Here is a 12,259-nt window from a genome sequence, read left to right as displayed (position 1 = left end):
TGCCTATCCTGGCATCGTTAGGTACGCTCCTCCCCCCCCCCCACCCCACAATCTGGGTTCATCTGAAACATCCAGCAGTAATTCTGGAGCTCAGTCTGGATCTCCTATTTCACTTGGTGGAGATCACATATCTCCTTTTCCATACCTTCTGATCAACCGCATGACTTCTCTAATTTCTATGATAGTACTATGGTCCAACCTTTCTTCCCTTGGTCTTGTAGTTATTGGCTTCTCATCACCTTCTACTAGGAAGGCTTACAGAAGCAAATGGGAAACATTATCCATATAGGCCTCCCTTTCAGGACACAGGCCCTTTTCTTTTCTCAGCAACCTTGTCTACCATCCATCCCTTTCTTGTCTATCTTCCAAAGGAGAAGGTGTGTTTTCTCTGTTGCTAGCTTCTTTTAGCAATTATATCGATTTATTTTTTCACTCTGAAAAAGAATTCCTTTATTTGACAACTTTCCAGATTCAGTTTTTTTCAGAGAGGAATCTTCCTGCTTAGACCTTCCATCTAAGGACCCCTCTTTTCCTTAGTACCTCACGTTCATTCTTCAGACTCTATCATAGAAACCCGTTATTCGGCATGATATTGGCATATGACTAATTACGGCGGTCACATGTTACAACTTCTTGATTTTCTTGTATAACTTATTCTTCTTGGAAACAACCAATACAAGATCTGACCAGTTGTTTATTACCTTTCATTCCCAAATGGTGTGGCATTGCCTCATCATCCTAGAACCATTTTACCAGATTTATGGCTACTGCTTCTCTTTTTCTCCCAGACTTTCTATTGATGCCTTTGATGCTTCAGTCACTTTGTCAAAGATCCTTAGCTTTGCGACACCTACAAGTTGGGCGTTGTCTCCAGAAACAGAGCTTCCTCTGTTTGACAGTGCTCCAGCATATCCTTTCTTAGGGCCTCCCAAGAGTTTTTTTGCTGGAGATTCTGCCCCATCAGTGAGGAAGAATGAAAAGGACATCCGATAAAAAGTTATGTACTTACTATAACATTCGATCTGTGTTGTCCATTTTCATTCTTCCTTACTTTCCCTCCCAGCCATCCCCTGATCATGTCATTCTAGAAGGATATAGGGTGATATAGGAGCCTTCATGTTCCTGGTTTGAACATTAATTTTTCTTCATCTATCTTGTCTTTAAAAAAGTCAGTAGGCAGAAACATCAAACTCGATCTGAGGAGTTAGGGATGCTGTTGTGCATTATAGAAAGAGGAAGAGCTCGAGACTGGCATCCAAAGTCTTGAAAATGCAGCCGGCTCTGAGGAGTGGATCAGAGATCCATCAGTGAGGAAAAATGAAAACGGACAACATAGATCGAACGTTATGGCAAGCACATCTCTTTTTTAGAGAGAGAAAGTAGGGGTAACGTCTTAGAAGAAAGCTGTGTTTGCTATATTATAGAAATAATGTAGAGACCCTTCAGATCCAGCTTTATATGAACCTTTAATTTGATTTTAAACCATTATTTTAAGTCTTTGTTTATGTTGTCTGACTGAATGGCAATGATTTACCTAAGCTGATTGATATGCATCCTTGTGGTCATGTAGAATGGAGGCAAACATTTGGTAACGTTGCTAGAATGGTGAAGGTCCAGAGGGAAGGCGAGTGTAAGAAAGCACTATTGTTGGTGAGTCTTGATACAAAGCATTTTATAGAGTCTGTACTAAGTTTATAAGTAAACCATGCAAGCATTTGCATTCCCTTATAGATTAATAGAGGTTAATAAGGCGTGTATATGGAGGGTCAGAGGCAAAAATTAAGGTGGGAAGACTCCTCTCTGATGCTGTGTTGGAACAGTGGAATCAGGGAGAAATATCTTCTTTACCCGCTGTTTTTGCTCTCTCTCTTGTGCCATTAGCAAAGAAAATAAGAGAACTCACAAATCCAAGAATATAACTGGTGTGGTGGTAAAGTTGGTCTTATTTGCAGATGATTTTTTTATGTTTGGTAAATCCCGAAAAGGACAATTTGGTATTTGGAACATTGTGAGAATATTTCAACTCTTTTTGAGATGTAAACTGAAGACCGAGCTAAAGGATCGAAAAAAAGGTATAACAAACTATGTACCCACTGATGAACTGATAAGAATAGGTATTTAGGGGTATGGACTAAAAATTATTTTATGGCAGATAACGATACATGAGAAGAGACAAACATAAAATTATACAGATATTAAGAAGCTGAAAGTTCTTGATTATGGATGTGGATAGTAAGATGCAATCAATAAAAATGTTTTTATTCCCTTTAGTATATGTGCAGGTCAGACATAGTTTCATGAGGTGGAAAAATTGTTGGTAATGGAGAGGTGGCTGACTTTATTTTGGAAAAGAAGTGGGCAAGAGTTGAGTGGGATAATTTGATTCTCTCCATGAAACAATGCAGTTTGAAGGCAGTACTGTAAAGTTAGGCAGTTATGGCTCATCCACATAAATTAAGTATAATGTTATAAATCAAAGGAGGAAAAGGATGATGAAATGGGAGGGTTGGAGACGGATTCAGATTTTGTATACAAGTCATTAAGGAGAACAGTAATAACCATGCAAAATGTTATATCTGATGATGTCAGTTTTGACTTTATCCTCACTGATAGATTCGAATCCAAGCCCTCGGATTGAACTTGGCCATTGCAAAAGCTCATGGCAACCAACAAAGGTCTTGGGCACCTCCTCTTACCCATAATGCACCTTCCTCCATTACCCCAGTTCTCATTTGCCGCTTTTGCAAAGACTTGGTTAATCATAGAACTCTGGGCAGTTAAGTGTTTAGAAGTTAAATTCTTTACTTTTTACTTTAATTTTACTTAGATTTCTTGTGTTTTTGTTTCTCTTTAAATATCTATACTGTATTCTAGTTTCTTCTTGCCTACGAGTAGTTTTTTTCTACTATAGTTAGTAGTCTTCCTCCCCTTTCGATCTACCATTCTTGGTAGTTCCATTCTCTATCCTAGTTCCTTTTCTGGGTAAAAAAAAATAACTTTATTTTCTATAATATATCTTTTTCTATTTTTATTTTTCCTTGGTTATCTGAGTGTATGTGTGGGTGTGTCAGCATCTCCGACAAAGCCGGAAAGCCATTAGCTTTTAATAAGTCTAATAAATATGACAAGGAAATGCCTATGAGTGATGCACATAGTCTGCGTGTATACTGTTTGTGCCCCGTCCACCTCATGTGTTCGACCACAGGGCCCTGGTTGAACGCAAGAACAAATTGATGTTAAAAGGAATGACAACTTCTCCTTTTGCTGAGGCTGTTGCCTGACCCGAGAAACAACTCCATCGAAGTCTGCTCAGGACAGTCTGGCTTCATCTTCATCCAGATATGAAAAAAAAAAAAAAAAAGACATCTCCCAAGGATCTCTCTGAGCAGAAGTAAATGAAATCCAAGTTGTTGGATCCAATAGAAACTCTGGATCCCAGAATTGGAAATGCTGGTACTTTAAAGTCTTCTTCATGGCAGAGAAGTCAGTCAGCTCTGTCTGGATTGATCAGAAGCATAGTCCGATCTCCATTGAAGGACCTAGGTACTCTTCCTCTATGGAGTGGGTTATCTCAAGAGTATCTTCTCTAGGTCAAGGTCTCCAGGCTATTTGTCATGATTGACCAGAACGCTTTCCGATGCTGATGTGCACTGGGTGGTTCAAAGGCTCCTAAGAACACTGGCTTTGGCAAAACTTTTGTCAGATCATAGCCCCAGAACCAAGGATCCAACTGACATCTCTTCTCCCACCTTTGTTCCTCCTCCAACTTGGTTTCATGTCTCGCAGCCAATAGATCCAAATACCCAGGTACATTTTGAGTCGTATCAGATGGCTTCCCCCTCCTCAGATCTGACTTGCACCTTGAACTCTTTGGTCTTGTCTGGCTTGGAGAGCTCTTGGAGCTATAGCAGATCACTCTGGTCCAAAGACCAGTTTTCAGCTCCGAAGCTATTGGAGCCGTCCCTAGTTCTCAGAGCTTCAGCACAGGTAAGCTTGGCTCTAGCTTTGACCTCTGATAGGCTTTCATCTGTGGTTAAGGGGATCACAGTTCGACTCTGATTTATCAGATCTGGAGGTCCTTCTCTACACAGGGGCAGTTAACCTTTGAGGCTCTGAGGAATGCCGTGGCTGTTTCTGCCACACAGAGTTTACAGTCCTCTTCAGACCTCCATATTACAGCCAGTGTGTCCCCCTTCTAAACCACACCATCCACAAGGACAGTAAGTCTCTAGGCCTCAGGATACATCTAGGGGTACCCCTCCCTCTTCCATCTCTCTGGAGTATCCCACTGAGGAGGTCCCTAGGAAGAAGACTTGCAAGAGAAAGCATTTGGACTTCCCAGAGGGGTCTGCCACTTCTGAGATTGACCTTGATATGAGAGAGGTGTCCTCATGGTCGCCTCCAGACAATTTTTGCTTCGGGGACATCCTGGAAATTTTGAAGCAGAGAGGTGGCTGGCAGTCCAGCAATGCTTCTCCTTAGGAGTCAGTGTACCTGAAGGCCTTTGGATATCACCCTACTACCTCTTAGGTGACCCCACCCACCGATGAACTTATTGAACAAATTTCGCAGCGGGCATGAAAGTCCGCAGACTCCATGAACCAACCCCATGGAGACCAAACAAATTTATCACTGCCCCTGAAAACAAAAAATTTTGGACTAAAGGCGTTGCAGTAGATGCCATGGTCATGGACGTGGTGACCAAGAAAGAGCTTTCTGAGAAGAGTTCTTCTAGGATTCTAAAATGATGGATAGATGTGTGAAGCATGTCTTCTCATCAGCCATCTCTGCCTTACGGTCACTGAATTATTTATCCCATTTCACCAGATTGCAAAGGGATCTTATCAAGGAGCTTTTGGATACCCTCGAAGGAGCTGTAGCTGAAGGGGTACAGGTAAAGTTGCCTCTTAGCTCACTACCATGGGTCTCATTTCATATGCAGCCGAAGGACTGAGTAGAGTGGGCGGGTTCAGGCTTCTCTATGAGGTGGCATGCCTGGATGCTCTTTTGTGACTTTCAAGTATTCGTTTGTCAATGCCTCGTTTGACAGCACATCCCTCTTTGTCCCAAAGGTTAAAGAAACGCTGTCCAGATGTGAAGAGGAAGGTAAGACCATTTCTGCCATGGGCATATGTTTTTCCACCCCTCAAAAAACTTATCCTAAAGGTCAGAGAGACGGGTGGAAGATGTTTCAGAAAATCGCAAGGGTCATACCAAGACACACGTGAAGAAAGTTCCCCCAGAGGCAGAGGGGTTAACAGCAATGGAAGACTCCGCCTTCACAGCAGAGGAGGCCCACAAAGTCAGGTTTCCAGAGAAACCTTATTTGGCAAACCCTTTCAGCACTCCTGAAAAATAGGCCCAATTGACGACCTCTGGAGGCAGTCAGGAAAATGTCTATCCCTGCAAATACAAGCCTGACTAGACATAAATGATAGCTGGGTGGAGAAGATAATATCCAGAAGTTACTTCATCCCCTTTTTTCGCCCATCCCCTCAAAACAAAAAATCCCAGACATACCACTCAGTCGAAGGGAACAAGCAACCATCCAAGTTCAAAGGTTGCTAGACAAGAGTCATCCAAGAAGTCCCCAAGACCAGAGAGGATCCAGAACTTATTTGAGGTTCCTTTTAGTACCAAAGAAAGCATGAGACTGGAGAATGATTCTGGGTCTCAGCAAGCTAGAGCAAGCTTCAGATGGTTATGGTACAGTCTATTCTTCTATTCTTGGAAAAAGATGATTGGATGTGCTCTATATACCTTCAGGATGCGTACTACCACATCAAAATGGACAGATGGTCCAGAAGGCACTTATGCTTCCAGCTGGGAGCCAGTCATTTCCAGTTCTGAGCTCTGCCATTTGGTCTCACTACAGCCCCCAGAATGTTCAAATGCATGGCAGTAGTGGGGGCTCACTTGAGACGACAAGGATTCCAAGTGTTTTTGTATCTGGATGACTAGCGTATTTTTGCCCCGAACAGGCAACTACTCGTACAAGCAAGGGACTACGTCTTGCAAATCTGTGCAAAACTAAGCATCTCAAACTTTGAAAAATCACATTTGGAACAGTCTGAAAGTCTAGAATTTATAGGAGCCAGTCTAGACTCAGCAACAGTGGTAGCCAAACTTCCAATCATGAGAGTCGATACCAGCAGCAGTCAGGTCATGACTTTGCTTCAAAGGATGTCTGTAGCTGCTCATCTGGTGCTACAAATTCTAGGGTTTATGGCAGCAGCTATCATTCTAGTTCCATTAGCACACTTTCACATGAGAATTTTGCAGTGACTCCTAGTGACGCAGTGGTCCATTCTAGGTCTCCTAATGTCTTATCAAATTTAGCTCACCAACATATACAAAAGAGATCTCTCTTGGTGAGTTCAATCCGATCAAGTAACCCATGGCCTTCCTTTCATTCCCCATCAGCCCAAGGCCCATGGTGACTACAGATGCTTCTTAGATGGGGGGGGGGGGGTAGCATTTTCTGGTAAAGAGAATTCAAGGCACCTGGTCTCCCATTGAGGCCAATCTGCATATAAATGTACTAAAGATGAGAGTGGTGCTTTTAGCGTTGCAGGCCTTTCAGGATGCTTTTCCTCTGGGAAAAATTGTGATCCAGTCAGGCAATATGTCTGCGGTTTGGTACATCAACAAGCAAGGAGGAACCAAATCATACCCCCTTTATCAAGAAGCACTCAGGGTTTGGCAGTGGGTGATCTCATCCAACCACTTTCTTATACCAACGCACATCCTGGGGAGTTCCAACATGATAGATTGAGCAAGTCTAGTTGATGCCTCACGAGTGGTCCATTAATCAGAATGTGGCAGAGATGATTTTCCGAAAATGGGGCCAGCCATGCTGCGATCTTTGTGCCTCTCCCGTCAACAGCAAATGCAGCAGCTACTTTGCCCTAATCCCCCACAGGAGTAATCCAAGAGGGATGCTCTTCTTCATGATTGTCCCCCCCACGCCTCCTTTATGCCCCCCCCCCCCTTGATCTCCAAATTTCTACAGAAAACCAACAAGTTGAAGAAAACAGCAATGCTGGTTGCCTTCTTTTTGCGTTGACAGATCTGGTTTCCCTTCCTCTGGAAAAACCTTGGATTCTTGATCCAGTTCTGGACCTACTGCCTCACCCAACAGGAATGATTCATCCCAACCTGAACAACCTCAAGCCGACTGTTTGGCTCCTCCAGTTCCAGTAATTGCCAGGCAAACCAGTACCCTCTTCCACAGTTAATCACATTATCTTCTCCTAAACCGTCCACTAGCAAGTTGTATGAAAGTAAATGGAAAAGATTTGCTATTTGGGCTAAATCTCATGGCATGGATCCCTTCACTGCACCTATCCACTCAGTTTTAGACTTCTTAGCACAATTGTTCAATAAGAAGCAGCTGCTGCTTCTATCAGTCCAGCTGGTAACCATATCTAATTCCCACCTTGGGAAAGGGGCTCTTCCTTAACTTCACACAAGTTCTGTAAAGCCTTTTTGAAAGGGACAGTCTTATTAAAGCCCCCTTACAAAGATCCTTCTCCTCCATGGGATTTAAATTTCATCCTAAAACATATCATGCCGTCCCCTTTTGAACCAACAACAAATTGCGACTTAAAATTTTTGTCCTGGAAAACAGTTTTTTGGTGGCTACCACTTTGGCTAGCAGAATATCAGAGTTACAGGCTTTATCTTCCCAACCTCCTTATTTGATTTTTCATAAGTTTCATTACGGCATGACCCTTCCTTTTTACCGAAGATAGTTTGAGAATAATAATAGTCAAACTGTTGATTTACCAGTGTTCTTTCCAAATTTCCAAAACAGGGGTGAATATTTACTCCATTTGTTAGATGTTCACAAACAATTGTGGTTCTACCTCCACAGAACAAAGGACTTCAGGAAAGGAAGCTAATTACTTGTTTCATGTTCAGAAACAAGAAAAGGCCTACCCTGTATCTAAGATAACTTTAGCAGAGTGGATCATAGGTTCTATATCTTTCATCTGCAAGGCACAAAGTAAACAATTGCCAATGCCTGTTAAGACGCACTCAACCAGAGCTATGGCTGCTGCTTCTACGTTCTATTCTAGAGCTTCTATAGACAATATTTGTGCTACAGCTGCTTGGTCTAATCCTCACACCTTTATTATTCATTACAGATTGGATTTGGTCTCCAGAGGCAGAGCCTCTTTTGGTTCAGTGGTTCTGAGGAATATCCTTCCTTGAGCCACCCTAAGAGAAAGGTAGCTAGGGACTGTGTCCCATCAGTGAAGATAAAGTGAAAATTGACAACATCAGATAAAGAATATATGTACTCACCATAATGTGCCATCTGTGTTGTCCATTTTCACTTTTTCCTCACAACACACCCTCCAGCCCCCCATCCAGTTCTAGAAGGATGTGATTTTTTTGAAATTTTGTTTAAACTGGTTCTTTGGCTCCAGGAGTAGCTTCAGTTTAGTGATTGTATGCATGTTCCTGTCTGTAGATACTTTGTATGTATTGTAATAGCTTTTTTTTCCTAGCAAACAAGATCTGAGGTAATTGGGGAAGGTACTTTATACCAAGTAGATGTTTTGAAACAAGAAGCCAAAGTTAGATTCCAAGATGGTGGTTGGCTGAATAGCACCCTCTCCACAGAGCTCTTTTACAAATTATTCAATCTATCCTATTTATATAACTTTTGGCTGATAAAAACTTCAAGAGGAATAGTGGAGCATTTAAAAGCTGAAGATCTGTCCTTTGAGTACACAAAAAAATCTCATAAATAGCAGTTATAAAGAGTTTTATCCTTTATCAGCTCTCTGCTGCATCCTACATGTGGATTTTAGAGGCCTGGAGGCTTCAGCACCTTGGATAACAGTCAGCACTCAGAATAAATCCAAAAGTTATAGTAAAATGCCTAAGGAAATAGATGGTATGGATATTCAAACATCTAAAACTAAATTGTCTGCAATAGCATCTCCTGAAAAGGAAATAACTACCAAAAGACAGAAAACAGTTAAACAGCAACAAGACCAAATCAAAGACTGCACAAAACAGAGGGCTGAGAACACCATTCACATGGATGACCTGAGAAATGGTCTCCTCCTGCTTCAAAATACAATACAAAACTTCTCAGAGCAACTAAATCATTTTGGAGGCACCATCAACAAAATAGCAGAGAGAATTGACTTGGTGGAAGAAAGATCAAAATCTAATGAAATGGAAATTGTACAATTGAAATCTGAACTACTGGCTAAAGAAAAATCAATCTCTGACATTCAAGCTAAACTTCTAGATCTGGAGGCTAGAAGTAGAAGAAATAACCTGATTATTAGAAGTCTGCCTGAAAAATTGGATCAGAACCAGCTAATTCCCACTCTTAAACAAATATTTAGATCACTACTTCAATCAAATGGAGCACATTCTGACTACTTAGTTGAAAGAACACATCGTGCACTATATAAAAATCAAGACTCCACATCACCGAGACCCATTTATGCTAAACTACTGAATTTCCAAGATTTAAAATAATTCTATCTACATAAAAAAAAATCTCAAGTGGAATACATGTATCTCTATTTCACAAGATTTCCCTCAAGAAATTAAAGAAAAAAGTAAACTTTCTCCTTTCTGTGCAGACCTCATCGAGCGTAACATCAAATTCTAGATGCGATTTCCAAATAACCTATCTTTCTATCATAGTAAAATTAAGTACACAATGCCCTCACCTAAAGAAGCTATTACTAATCTTTACCAAGTGCTTCGGTAATTCCCTGTGTGAATAAAATCAAAAAATACTAGCAAAATCAAGCATTTAATTCTATATGCTGTTTTACTTTACCGGAGTCTTCAGTACACATTCCAACTTCAGATAAAAGCATCCAGCCTTGCTCATTACTTTCCGTTTTGGTAATTTACTATATCTAAGCTTACTATAAAATGCTATATATTTCTCTAGTCTGTGGTACTGTTTATACAAAGATATGTAGTGTAGGGGGGTCTTCATTTTGGTGAAACTGCCTGATTTTAATGTTGTACAACTTCCTTTTTGTTCTACTAATTTCCCACCTATTTCCTGCTGATCCGTTCATCGCAAAGATTATCAGCGATGTTCATACATGTGGCTGCATGGCTTCTTCAAATACTGTCTGACTATCAACGGTAAGGCCTGGAGAAGTTGTCTGTGGTCCAGAGCTCACCAGAGTGCTGCTGTCATGTAATCCTATTTCCTACTGATCCATTCATTGCAAAGAACACCAGCAAGGTTCTTTCATGTTACTGCAAGGCTTCTTCAAATACTGGTTTAACTAACAGTTTTAAGCCCTGAAAAATTTATTTGTGATCCAGATATCACAGAAGTGCCAATGTCATGTAAACCGGAAAATACATTTTTCATTTTACTGCTATAGCCCGCTATAGAAACAGAATGGGAACTCATTATGTAATAGTTTCGCCGATGAATCTTTTAAGACAGTGTTATAACTATCTGGGACTACGATCATATATATATAATTAGCGATCAAACTAGATTGTAGCTTCTGTTTTAGCAAGATCTACCTTTCACTATGTGTAATCAGTTAATACTGATTTCAAAGACTGTAGTGTTAAAATATTAACTTAAAATAAAAAGATACATGGTCTAGTTAACTTCTGTTGTCAGTGAACCTATGCAACCTATGCAAATGCTTCCTTTTATTGCAATTTTATAAAAGCCTTGTTCCAGGGTTTCAGAATATCACCTATCTTACTGTTATTAGACAGTTGTAACTTTCACTAATGCTTTAGAAACAATGCTGGTGTAAATAGATCTGTTAGTCCTGTGATTTTAAGTTAACTCGCAGTACTTGTTCGGGGGCAGTCATAGCATTGATCTCAATGTTATCTTGAAGAGTTGTACTGATATATTAGTGATGCGCTGATAATTATATGTCACAAATGGTTTTTGTTAAACCAGCATTTTACGAATGATTTATTATTTAGTCAGTCTCAGCTTCTCTTACCTGTACTATTATAGTCGGATAGTATATTTGACGTAATTGCTTTAATATGTTGTTTAGCTTGGTCTTACAGCAAGTTTTGATTTTTCTCCATATTGTAACTCTGTATTTAAACTGTCTCTTAGTTATTTTAGATGATGTCTTTGTCAATCAACAAAGGGGATAAGTCAGCACTTGTCTAATTCTCAAAAGGGTTGTTCCACAACTACATTGTATGTATTCCTTTGAGGTTTCACCTAGCAAATATCGTTCCTTATATACGGTTGATAACGTTAAGCTTCTGAAAGAAAGTCATAGTGATCTGAAGTGTTTTAAGATGTGCGTATTTGTTTAAAGAAGTTTGCAGTCTCATATGTTATATTGAATAAGATAGAATTCCTTTGTCGTAAAGGAATGTGATAGATAATGCCTTAAGACAGTTTCTACATAAGTTTTGTACACAAGGTGGTAATCAGCTAATCCTATATGTGCTGTGTTCCCTGGATAACTACTATTCACACTCTTAAGTTTGATTACAGCACATAGTTTTAATCTTTTAACCATCCCTACACACACCACCACCTTTGCTGATGCCCTCTACGGAGCTGGAATCTACTCTAAAGAATGAGCTGAGTGGATAGGTTAAGTAGGGTACTAAGTGGATAGGTTAAGTAGGGTACTAAGCGACGGCATTTGGAATTGTATCAAAGTTGTACATATGGTGTAAATGTTCTTTTGTTGTTTTTGGGAATTTTTCAACTCCCTTAATACAATTTTCTTCATTTTTATCTCTCCCAAATAAAGGGGTTAGGTGGGTATGCACAGGGTTAGGTTTGAGAGAGAGTAGTGCTGCTTTTTCAACTAAATGTATACTCAGTCCCATTGTTTCATTGAACTATGAACCACACAACTACTTCCCCTTTCTTACCCTTCATTCACCTAACCTCTATAGATCCATAATTTAGCATAAATGTGAGCAATAGCTGTAAAATAATTTCCTGGAATGTTAGAGGTCTCCCAAGACAAAAATAAAAGAAATCTCTTAATGCACCTCATATTAAAAACATAAGCAGACAATCTCATTCATTCAAGAATCACTTGACTAATGATGATTGTACCAAAGAAAGAAGTAGGCAGTGGATAAAAAACATATCAGCGGGTAACAGCTCTAACTCCAGAGGGGTGGCAATCATTATCAAAAGCTTATTTAAACCTATTATAGTAGACAGAGGGTCAGATAATGAAGATAGATGGTGCTACTCTACGTGTTTAATCCCCCCAATTACTAATCCTATTCTGTTCTTAAA

General features: G+C 40.1%; 1 protein-coding gene across 1 annotated transcript in view; it reads left to right on the top strand.

Annotated features, from left to right (window-relative positions):
- The window catches only part of RANBP10 (RAN binding protein 10), a 1,949,085-nt gene that overhangs the window by 1,368,207 nt on the left and 568,619 nt on the right, over positions 1–12,259 (top strand). The gene's annotated exons all lie outside the window — the stretch shown is intronic.

The sequence above is a fragment of the Protopterus annectens genome, chromosome 8.part0, assembly GCF_019279795.1.
Source record: "Protopterus annectens isolate FY-2018-M chromosome 8.part0, PAN1.0, whole genome shotgun sequence".
Lineage (NCBI taxonomy): Eukaryota > Metazoa > Chordata > Ceratodontiformes > Protopteridae > Protopterus > Protopterus annectens.
The sequence above is the reverse complement of the archived record's forward strand: the minus strand, read 5'-3'. Positions and strand labels throughout refer to the sequence as shown.